General features: G+C 45.4%; 1 protein-coding gene across 2 annotated transcripts in view; it reads right to left on the reverse strand.

The window, feature by feature from the left end:
- Nucleotides 1-9,174, reverse strand: part of ELMO1 (engulfment and cell motility 1) — a 308,650-nt gene extending 299,476 nt beyond the window's left edge. Inside the window, exons 1-2 of one of the 2 annotated variants that reach the window (XM_074841559.1) lie at nucleotides 9,029-9,174; nucleotides 7,893-7,963 (exon numbers count right to left, since the gene is read on the reverse strand). The gene's annotated coding sequence lies outside the window, so the exon portion shown is untranslated. Of the gene's footprint in view, nucleotides 1-7,892; nucleotides 7,964-8,506; nucleotides 8,666-9,028 lie in introns of those variants that run through there. The other variant, XM_074841549.1, reaches the window with a different exon arrangement.
- Nucleotides 9,175-10,332: the final 1,158 nt, after the last annotated feature.

Below are 10,332 nucleotides of genomic sequence, written 5' to 3' on the forward strand. Positions count from 1 at the left end.
AACGGAACCTGCAGCAGAACACACCCGGCCTGCCCAGCTACTGTCTGAATTCAGGCGCAGGACATCAGCAGTCTGAAAACTGACTCAGGCTTACCATTTCCAAATTAAATTAAAACTACTGGTTTCCTAAATGACTCCAAATTGCTTGCCTGAGAGGCTACCTCTCTCTTCAATCCATATCCACAGCTGGAGCCTCTTTGTTACAGAGGAGACAGCTACCAACAGGACATTCTCTAAAGGGGGCCCTCCACTCTGAATTTCAATAGATCAAGAGAGAAAAGCCTCAAGACAGGAAAGCAAGGCTTATCCCCTTAGTCAAGCTTATGGGGACCAGTGAACACAGCAAGAACAATTAGCTGGAAACAAAGGATCTGCGGGTTGACTTAGGTTTGATTTTCTAGTCTAGTTTGGTGGTTCTCTATTTACTGACTTAGGGGAGGGAAGTCTGACTGCTTTTTCCTTTATGCCATCGTTCCTCTAATTACAGAAAAGTAGCCCATGGGCCAGCACAGTTGCTTTTTCAACCTTCATATATTAATTATACAAAATTAATTCAAAGCTAAAAGACTCACCATCTCTAGAGTGAGATGAATAATTTTACAAAATTTAAGCAATTTGAAACATAACAAAAAAAAAATCTTAAAACTTACTATTTTAATTTGAATCCACACACCATCACCACTGAATTGTGGATGTTTTGATCCCTCTGGCATATGAGCCAGGAAATCAAATTCCAGTGCAAATAGCCCAAGACCATTTTATTTATGTGTTTGTTTTAAACTAGAACTCAAACTCCAACTTGGATTGAAAATTATGTAGATTATTTTTTGCCCTTCTCCCTCTGCACACATCTCTCCTTTATCAAAATATGTTTTCTGACTCATTCACAGCTGCAGGAGATGAAGTCTTTGAAACCTCTGCCTTTCAGAAAACCATCCCAACACAGCACAAAGCTACCAACTCTTGTTATACAACAAACACACATACACTCTTCCAAAAATCTAACTTCCTAAGGTAGCTGAAGGAAAAAATGAGTTATCTTTGGCAGGACAAGAAATAAAGGCCCATGTCACTGCATATTAGAAAAGTTTATGAAAGGTGCTGCATATGTCACATCCTAAGGCTAACTCAAGAAATATAGACTGAAATCACCAGTATTTTACACAGAGAAGGGCAGATGCAGAAGTTTCAATAGGTCAAGTCCAAACATGTCACAGAAGAAAGCCAGGACAGAGAAAGGCTCAGAGCAGCACAGAGCAGAAGAGATGGTTTTTCCCTTTTCAAATTTTATACATTGCTTTCCACAATTTTGTAAAAATTTCACTTTTGGCTACAAATTATGAAAATTAGTCTTTTCAAAAAGGACCACATAAACTGACCTACTTATAACATTATTTACAATTTTAAAAAAACAACTGGTATTTTTGTTCAAGATGTGGAATGTTTTTCATGCCCTTTTCTTCCTTTTCTGGAACTGGCATTAGCTGTCATCTTTAATTACTTGCCATAGCTATGGTTAAAATTGCATTAAGTGGTCCAAAGTGGAAAAGACCTTCATTTTCTTTTGGCTTTGTAGGCTTTTTGGGTGGTTGGATGGTTTTTTTCCCCGTTTACAATCTTCTCCCAAGAAGTTAACAACCACCACACCAAATGTTCTGTCTTTTGCTCTCCAATGGAAGTTCTCATTTGTTCAAATTTTCTGCCTTTTTTTTTTCTCCAGGAAAAGAAGATTAAGCACAACAAGAAACCTGTATGCATATCTATAGGAGAAGAGGTTATAGACCTATGTAAAGTATAGCTCAGAATTAGACCCCACATCTAGACCTGAATTTTGTGAGTTTGGTGAGCAGAAGAGATGTCAGAGTATGTGTCAAGAGGGACAGTGGGAGGTGAGGTGAAAAGGTTGATAGGAGGAATGTACTTGAACCACAGGGGGTACAGTTTTAACAGATGAGTGCCCTGGTGCTTGAAGGGAGGGGGAAAAAAGAAAACTTGGCAGAAAAAAAAAAAAAAAGAAAAAAAAAGAAAAACACCAATACTGCAGCATTTTAAAAGCCCAGCAACCAAAGGGTATACCAGATATCCTGTCCAGAATGCAAGGACCAGCACTTACGTTTGGGGAAAATTTTTTTTTCCGGTTGGTTTGGCTCAGTGTTATTGAAAAAGTTTGTCCAAAAGTCCATGCACCAAGCCAACACTTATCAGGTTTCAATTTCCAGCTGAAGCCACGACCGTTGCTATGAAAACTAATGTGCAATTGTATTCCAGAAAGCAAAGCAATGGAAAAGACTATTGGAAGGTAATAAATACATGCACTGGCACTAAGAATGAAAATTTTATTATACCAACCTGTGTCATAGATATTTTTCTCCTGTTATTATTAGAGAACAAATGTGCAAATCAACATTATTGTCTGGCCAGAGGGTATTATGCGAATACCTAGAAATTCCTCATCACCCCACCTCAATAGATTACCATCTCTCTTAAAATATGAAGCAGCAATTTAGAGTCATCCCCACCATGGTCAGTTCAGCAAGATTCAATGAAGTATACAGCAGACTGCCCGCCTGGCCAGACAAAAGCCTGAACTGCTCACGTGAGGTATCTTTGCCAGGACCCACGTATCCCTTACATTTCTGCTGGACTATATGATACATGTATGTTGGCTGAAGAGAAAGAAAACTAGCAAGTCATATTTTCACTTTGGCTACAAATTCAAGCACCAGAATTCATGTATGTATTAAGAATATATGAATAGTTAGCTAAGACAGTTCTATATCTATGGAAGAAAGTGTTAGAACAACCGCATTTTGTGGAAGTTTATTGAAATATTGGTTTTGCTAAACTCTTTCCATCACTCCAAAACACAGCAAAAATTGTTTTAACTACATTCTTTAAAAAATTAAAAGTTAGTCTCCTATTTTCACAACATTTATGCATCTCCTATTACTACGTAAAAGATCAAGTCAGCATCAGAAGAAACAGATAGGGGCTTCAAGTCAGCAAACAAATACACTAAGTATACTCTTCACTTACAGCATGTGCACAGTCACAGGAAAAGACACCTCCATGCTTAATTTTATGGAAGTTTCTAACAAACTAAATTAGGAGCCCTGACTCTTCTCATTCTTACTATCAAGCTGACAATGAGCTAGAAGAAAAACACCTCTGAATAGCACCAGCCATCTAGTCCCAGGAACCGTAAAATTTCAACTGAAGGAGGAAGGTTGACGTGCTGACAGCATTATTTGAGCCCATGGTCATACCCCACATATCCCTCCTTTTGTCGAACTTCAAAATGTTGGATGTGCTTGATCTATGGGTTGTCAGCTTCATACATTAAGGAAAAAGAGGTCCACATGGAAAATTTTGTGCATGTTCACGCATACTCTCCGATTTGCAAAAAGCTCTGGGAAATTAGATCATCTTCGAGCAAGCATCCTCTGCTGTATTAAACAATGGGAGTTTAAAGCCATCGCATCTCCAGAATCTGAAATTCTCTTCGAAGCAGTGACCCATCCTCCCTTTCAGCTGAATCAAGCTCAACAAGAAAAAAAGCTAGATTATCATAGTGTATTCATGTAGCTGATTAAAAAATTACTCAGTCCCTGATGATGCAATATTTCAGAGACAGTTTTATGCTTCATATGCCCCCCATAAATTAGGGCTGTACAATAAACACTTTGAGCTAGAGACTTTGAAAGAACATAGGAGGCAATACACACTTCAGTCCACAGCTTTTCCTGTAAATCTCAAACAAAATTATTTAATTGAGTAATAATCTAAGGGATGCCCAGGAAAGAATTTAAGGACTGGGCCAAGTCGGTGAAACCACGAGAGTTGGGATAAATAAATACATCAACGACCAAAGAATAAGGTACCAAGGTAGAGGTGGCAACATGCAAGAAGAAATTACGAGGAGAGTTTAACTTTGAGAAATAAAAAACAGAAGGAAAGCAGAAGAAAAAGACAAGAAAAGACACACAGCTACTATTTTGTAATAGATCTGTTTAGGAATGATTTGCTTTCTTAGTTCCCCCCGCCTCCCCAGCCTCTTTACTGAAGATGATGTTTCACAAACACTTCAGATCAACCAAATTCAATCTGAAAGGGGAAAACTTTTCCCTCAGCAGTGACTGGTAGTTCCCACTCCCTCCCTTGCAGTAGCGCTAGCTCCTGTGGAGGTTTGCAGTGGTATTTGACTGTAAGCAGAACACAGAAGAAGCATCAGTAAGTAGACTTGCGTCCCCAAAACCAGTAAGAATAGGCCACTTACCACATTTGCGTAACATCTCCAGGTAGTATATTCAGCTTACTAAAGCGCTCCAAAGGCTGCTCACTAGAGATGTGCCAAAGTGAGTTAATTTGTACATAAACACTTTTCTAATGGGACCCCTACCAGCAGTGGCTTCAAGTCCTCTTCATAGTGCGATTTACTGCTGAACAGAAAAATGCCTTGTCCATCACTTCCACTCTCTCACAACTAACTTCCCCCCCAGCAGCCATTGAAAACAAGCCTACTACAGTCAAATCAAATACTCACAATGGAAACCTGCCATTAGGAGAAATATATCAACGCATTTTCAAGTGTTTGCAAACAAGCACCACATGAATCACTGTTCATCTTGCTCTTAAGCGCAAGCACGTGCTTTACAAACCAATGAGCTCAGCAGCTTGAGAAATTAGTAGCTTACACACACGTGGCACCAGCCACTTCGTACCTGCCCTTAACGCAGAAGTTTACCTCTGTCAGATCTGAAACGGGGAGAAGAGGAAACATGTCAGCTATCCCCTGTGGCATAGGCTTCTCATCAATATTCCTCTTAAATGTTAACAGTCATCAGAAAACTGAGGAAACTAGCAGAAAGGTTGTGACATTATCCTTCAATCTCTTTTGTGTCTCGCAACACTTGCAATAATGAAAGATCACACCACAAAACCAAATCCTTGCAAATAGCTTGATGCAAAAATGCTGATTGAAAGACAGCTTAACAATTTTGTGATTATTCTTCCATTCATCTCTGTAACACCATATGTATGCAGTTTATTTTATGTTAAGTGTCACATATATATTATCACCTCTTACGATCCGTACTATCAAATGCCTGCCAACATGCTGGCTTCTGCCAATTGCTTTTAGTTTCTCTTTCTCTCCTTCTCCAGTGTTATATTTGGAGAGAGGGGAAAAAAAGAAAAGAAAAAAAAAAAAAAGTGACTGACTTAAGTAGAAGGAAAATTATCCGAAATCCTTTAAACAGTTGCTCTGTTAAATTGACACAAGTTTAACAACGTGTACTTGGCACATTCCTCTTGCCACGAATACAAGAAACTTTTTTAAAAAAAACCTCAAAAGTAGGGAAATCTTTTAAAGATACAGCACATACCTTACTGAATGGTGGTTTGATGGCTGTTACAAAGCCATTTCTAGTCACAAGTGTTCAAACCACAAAGACTTCATAACCGTAAAATGTCTTTTTGAAATCTCCTTTTTATAGGATAATGACTGAACAGGGAGGCAAACCCAACCAACTCCTTCTCCCTCAAAGTTGTACCTTCAGGACAGCGCAGGGATACAGCAGAGGAGAAAGTCTACTAGACCCAGGCATGAGAAATAAACCAGAAGAGACAACAGCACTTTTGCTTGCTCCAAGGATGTACGATGTTTTCTAGTCTCCAGGATTCCCAAAACTCCATCACCTTCTACAAACACTTTTTTTAATAAAAGGAATTGCTGCACATTCGTACCACAGCATGACAAAGAGAGCTCCTAAACTTTAAAGAGATCACTTACTTTAAGGAAGCTGAAAAACAAGTGATAGCAGAGTCATGACTCAAGAGGAAAATTGTACTTGATGGCCTCACCTAAGCCCCAACCAAATTCTTATCTGAGAATCACAAAATTCTAAAAGTTGTGGTTGGCAATATATCCAAAAAAGCAGCCTGTCATTGGAATGGGAGGACATTGCATGTTAACATGCAGGTGCACTGGCAGAGATTTATGGAAACCTTTTCCTAGTTACAGTCAAATCTACAGACATTAGCCTCTCACTCCATCACATACTGAACCCATCTAGAGTATCAAAAGAAGGCGGCCACACATTTTAGGTGTGAACATGGGAGCTCTGCTCCCTACATATCAACATGGAAAACATGAGATCACAGTCCGACACCTCTTTGTAGGCTGGACACTGTGAGAAAGCACAGCTATGAGCCCAAACCTTAAAATCAAAGAGACTTCTACTAGGTAGAAAAAACAAAGAGCGGAAGGAAGGGTGGAGCACCACGTTACTCTTGATCTGCAATTCGCTACAGAACAGCATTGCTGTCAGGAAGTACAATGCACACAGCAGTGTTTCAGCAACAGTCACACCTTTATGTAGCATAATAAGCTTTTTTTGTGAATACTAGGGTGAAGGGGCATAAAAAAAAATTACTTCTTAAGACAACATATACATGTTGCACCCGAACAGTGATGAAACACAAGTACTTGCTTTTAACAACACACATGGTTAGGTTATATAATAGCTACTGAACTGCAGATACTTTCAGTGACCACATAAGACTGCTACAGAATAAGTAGGTAAGAATTTTTCCTATCCCCTCATCAAAATCCATCTGAATTGTACACCTATTAAGTTTTTCCTGGCATACAGAGAATATAAGAAAAAAATATCAAAACGGTAAGTAGAGAGACAGGTTCTTTTTTCCGCCCCCTCCCCGTTCTTCAATTAAAAAAAAGAATCCACAGACAATGACACTCATAGCAAAGTTGCAAGCTACAGAGAAGACAAGTGTGTTGTACTGCACAGTGAGTTTAAAACAGATTATAAAAAGAGACAAAAGAAAGTCAACTACCCCTATGCAACCTCCCTGGAATGAATAAATTAGGAATCAGGTGCACCTCTAGACTGGTCGAATCACACACTCAGATTCACAGACTGCATTGACAGTATCTTACAGTAATACCCATTTCATATCATGTTGACGTTTTAGCCATACTAATTTTTATTTCCTCTGACTGGTGAGTTTTTTAAAGTTGCTGCAGTACTCTGAACAGCTTTCTGACATGTGTGTTAATGGATATTTTCCTAACAGTACACAAGAGGAACTTTTACAAGCAAACTGTCACCACTGTTCTTCCTCGTTCTTATCTAGTTACTGGTCATCAGATTAGGTCCCTAGCACCTACTTATAGAGCTCCAAAAAAGAAAAAAAAAAAAAAAAAAAAAAGGTGGTGGTGGGGAGGGGAAAATCAGGGAAAGAAAACCTTCAAGGAAAGCAAACTTGCAGCTCAAACTGGAAGAACTTTATGAAAATTCAAATATATTTTTCTTTACTGTGCAATATTCTGCATAAGTCACTCAATCACGCAGGAATGACATGGAAAGAATGGGACTAATGAGAACAATGAATGATCCATAAATGTCTACAAGATTATATAACTGAGGATGAGACTGCATGCGTGCGCGTGTGTGTGTGCATTTGGAGGAACGGAGGAGAAAGAGCTAAGGGGAAGAGGAGGAAACAATGTCCTCAGTCACAGATACAGGACTCTGCACATTTCTTACTCAATTTCCCCCTCTTCCCAAAAGATAAATATTTTAACTGCAAGCAATCAGGCAGCTGAGGGACAAAAGCAAAAGAAAACCCATTTGCTTATGAATATATTTCAAAACATCCCTTGCTGAAATTGCACCGTAACTGCTGTATCATGAAATACAGCTCACAGGCAACCATGTTTATACTAAAGCAATTAACACACGGTACATTTCCTGCACTATTATTATCACTGACGCTCTCAGTGTGTTTGTTGCCCATTTTAAGCCTTGGCAGGTTAAGAGGTATTCTTATAAAATTAACAACAAAACGTTGCTGATTTGAAATGTACTCACTGTTATTTTTCAGGAACTCCTATATTTACTTTACACCATTCTCGGGGGAGAGCTGGACAGTTGTATTAGTTCTGCAAGGAAAAGATACTCAAAATAAACTTTGTAAAGGCTTCGAGCCAAGAAACTTTAAAACCGTAACTTTTTGGACCCGATACCCACTTGCTTTACAAGGCTGCGCACCGCGGCTTTGCATAATCGCCACCCACATTTCAGAGCAATCATTTAATCTGAAATTCATCGGCGGATTAATCACTTGCATGAGCACAAACTTCGGGAAAGGCGCACACCCCCCCGCACACCCCCCCACGCTCCCCGAGGCCGGGTGGAGGGGGAGGGATGCCCTGGGGGGCGGCGGCTGGGTACCACCGCCGAGCCCGGCTGCCTGCGGGGATGCACTTGCTTCAAAGTTGAGGTTTCTCCTGCCGAGCGGCGCCCGCGGCTGTGCGGACACTTGCCGCGGTCGCAGCCTGACCCCGCGCGTTAACCCACGCGCGACCTGCCGAGGCCGGTGTCCCGCAAAACCGCCCGCGCTCCCGCCCTCCCTCCCGGCCACCCGCCACCGCCAAGCGACGCGCCGGTCCCGCCGGGTCAGGCGAGGCCCCGCCACCACTCACCCCCCGGCGCCCGGAGGTGCGCGGCCCCCGCCCGCCGCCCCTCACCAGCGGCCTCCGACCACCGGGCGCAGCCGGGGGCGGGCAGGGCCGCCCGGGGGTCGGGAGGGGGCGGGAGGGAGGCGGAGGAGGAGGCGCCGGCGAAGTCGCGCCGGGGAGAGCCGGGCGGCTGTGGAAGGAGCGGCCGCGGGCCGGCGGAGAGGGCAGGGCGGCGGGAGGAGCCGTTATGCGAAGCGAGGGGAGGCGGGACGGGCCGGGCCGGGATGCCCCCCCCTGCCGCCAGCAGCCGCCGGCCGAGGCCCCGCCGCACTGACAAGCACGAGGCTGCGCTTCCTCTTCCTCACGGCAACGGCGGCCGCTCCCCCCGGCCGCCCCCCGCCCGGCACCTCCCCCTGGGGGGGTCCGGCTGCCAGCGCCCACCGCGGGCAGGTGCGGGGCTCGCCGGCCGCCCGCCCCGTCCCGTCCCTCCGCGCCCCCCGCCCGGCGCCGCAGCCCGCCGCGCCGCCCGCCCCGCCGCTCGCCTACCTCCCTGCCCGGGCGGGCAGCACCGCCCCCGCCCCGCGGCGCTCAGAGCGGGGCCGCTCGGCCGCCCCCCGCCGCCGGAGCCGGGCTCCCCGCCGCTGCCCGCCGCCGCCTCGGTGCGGTGCGCTGCCGCCGGCGCTATCCCATCCCGGGGCTCGCAGAGGCACTCGGCGGTCCCCGCCGCCGCTCTCACTTCCTCTTCCTTCCTCCTGCCGGCCGGGCCGCGACGTGCAGCCCCGGGCCGACCGCCGGGGGCGGGCGAGGGGGGGTCCCGCGGCTCGGTAGCACCTGCGGGTGGGGGGCGGCGGCCGCCCCCCCCCCCCCCCCCCCCCCCCGCCTCTACCTGCTCCGGGAGCGCCTCCTCCCCCGCGCGGTGCGGCCGCCGTCCCTCCTCCTGTAGCCCCTGATGCGCGGGATTCGGGGAGTCCTGCTCGCCTGTGCAATAACTGTTTAATTCTGGGGGTCCCCTCCTTCCCGGGGAGCCGCCGCTCAGCCGCCTCACGGCTGGCGCGCCGCGGCGTGCGGGTGTTCCCCCTCCCAAGGCAGCCAGCAGCCGGGGGAGCCGCTCCGCGCCCCACCGGGCCGGGTCGGGCCCTGCCGGGAGGGGGCGGCAGCGCCCGCGCTCCGCGCCGCCGACCGGGACCAGGACCGGGACCGGGACCGACCCCCGCCCCGACCGGCGGCTCCGGCATCGCCGAGGCCCGTTAAAGCCGGTGCGAGATGAGCGCCGGACTCGCGGCTTTCACTGGCTGGAAAAATAAAATCTCAGATCTGCACTTTTTGTTCTCAGTCTCCCGAAAAGAAAAGCAGTCATTATGTTTGGGGTTTTTTTAAATTTATTTTTAAATGCCTTAACTCGCAGCTTCTGAGTGGAGGACACATGATATGTGACACTATGAGCCGTCAAATTATATCTTCTAATACTACAGATAGTGAGGTCTTTTTTATTTTGTTGTTTTACTTTCTTTTTTCTCCAAAGTCCTGTACATTTCGCTTTGACTCTGGTAAGAACTGATAGCATAGCCATGAAGCCTTGTCATCGTACAGCAACTTTTATTGTCTGCTATAACAAAATCTACTCTTTATGAACTATCACATAATACATGAAGGCCAAAACTTGTAAAATTACTGGCTCTAATCTTGCAAACAATTACATATGAGAGTATCTTTATGCAGGTTAATAATTCCCAGCAATTTCCTATAAAACCACCCTCCTGCAACACCCAGCTCCTCAGACCGCAATAATGCTGTTATGCATCAGCTGGCATTTATGAGGCTCATAGCCCTGAATGTACAAGAGCCGCTTA

The sequence above is a fragment of the Strix aluco genome, chromosome 1, assembly GCF_031877795.1.
Source record: "Strix aluco isolate bStrAlu1 chromosome 1, bStrAlu1.hap1, whole genome shotgun sequence".
Lineage (NCBI taxonomy): Eukaryota > Metazoa > Chordata > Aves > Strigiformes > Strigidae > Strix > Strix aluco.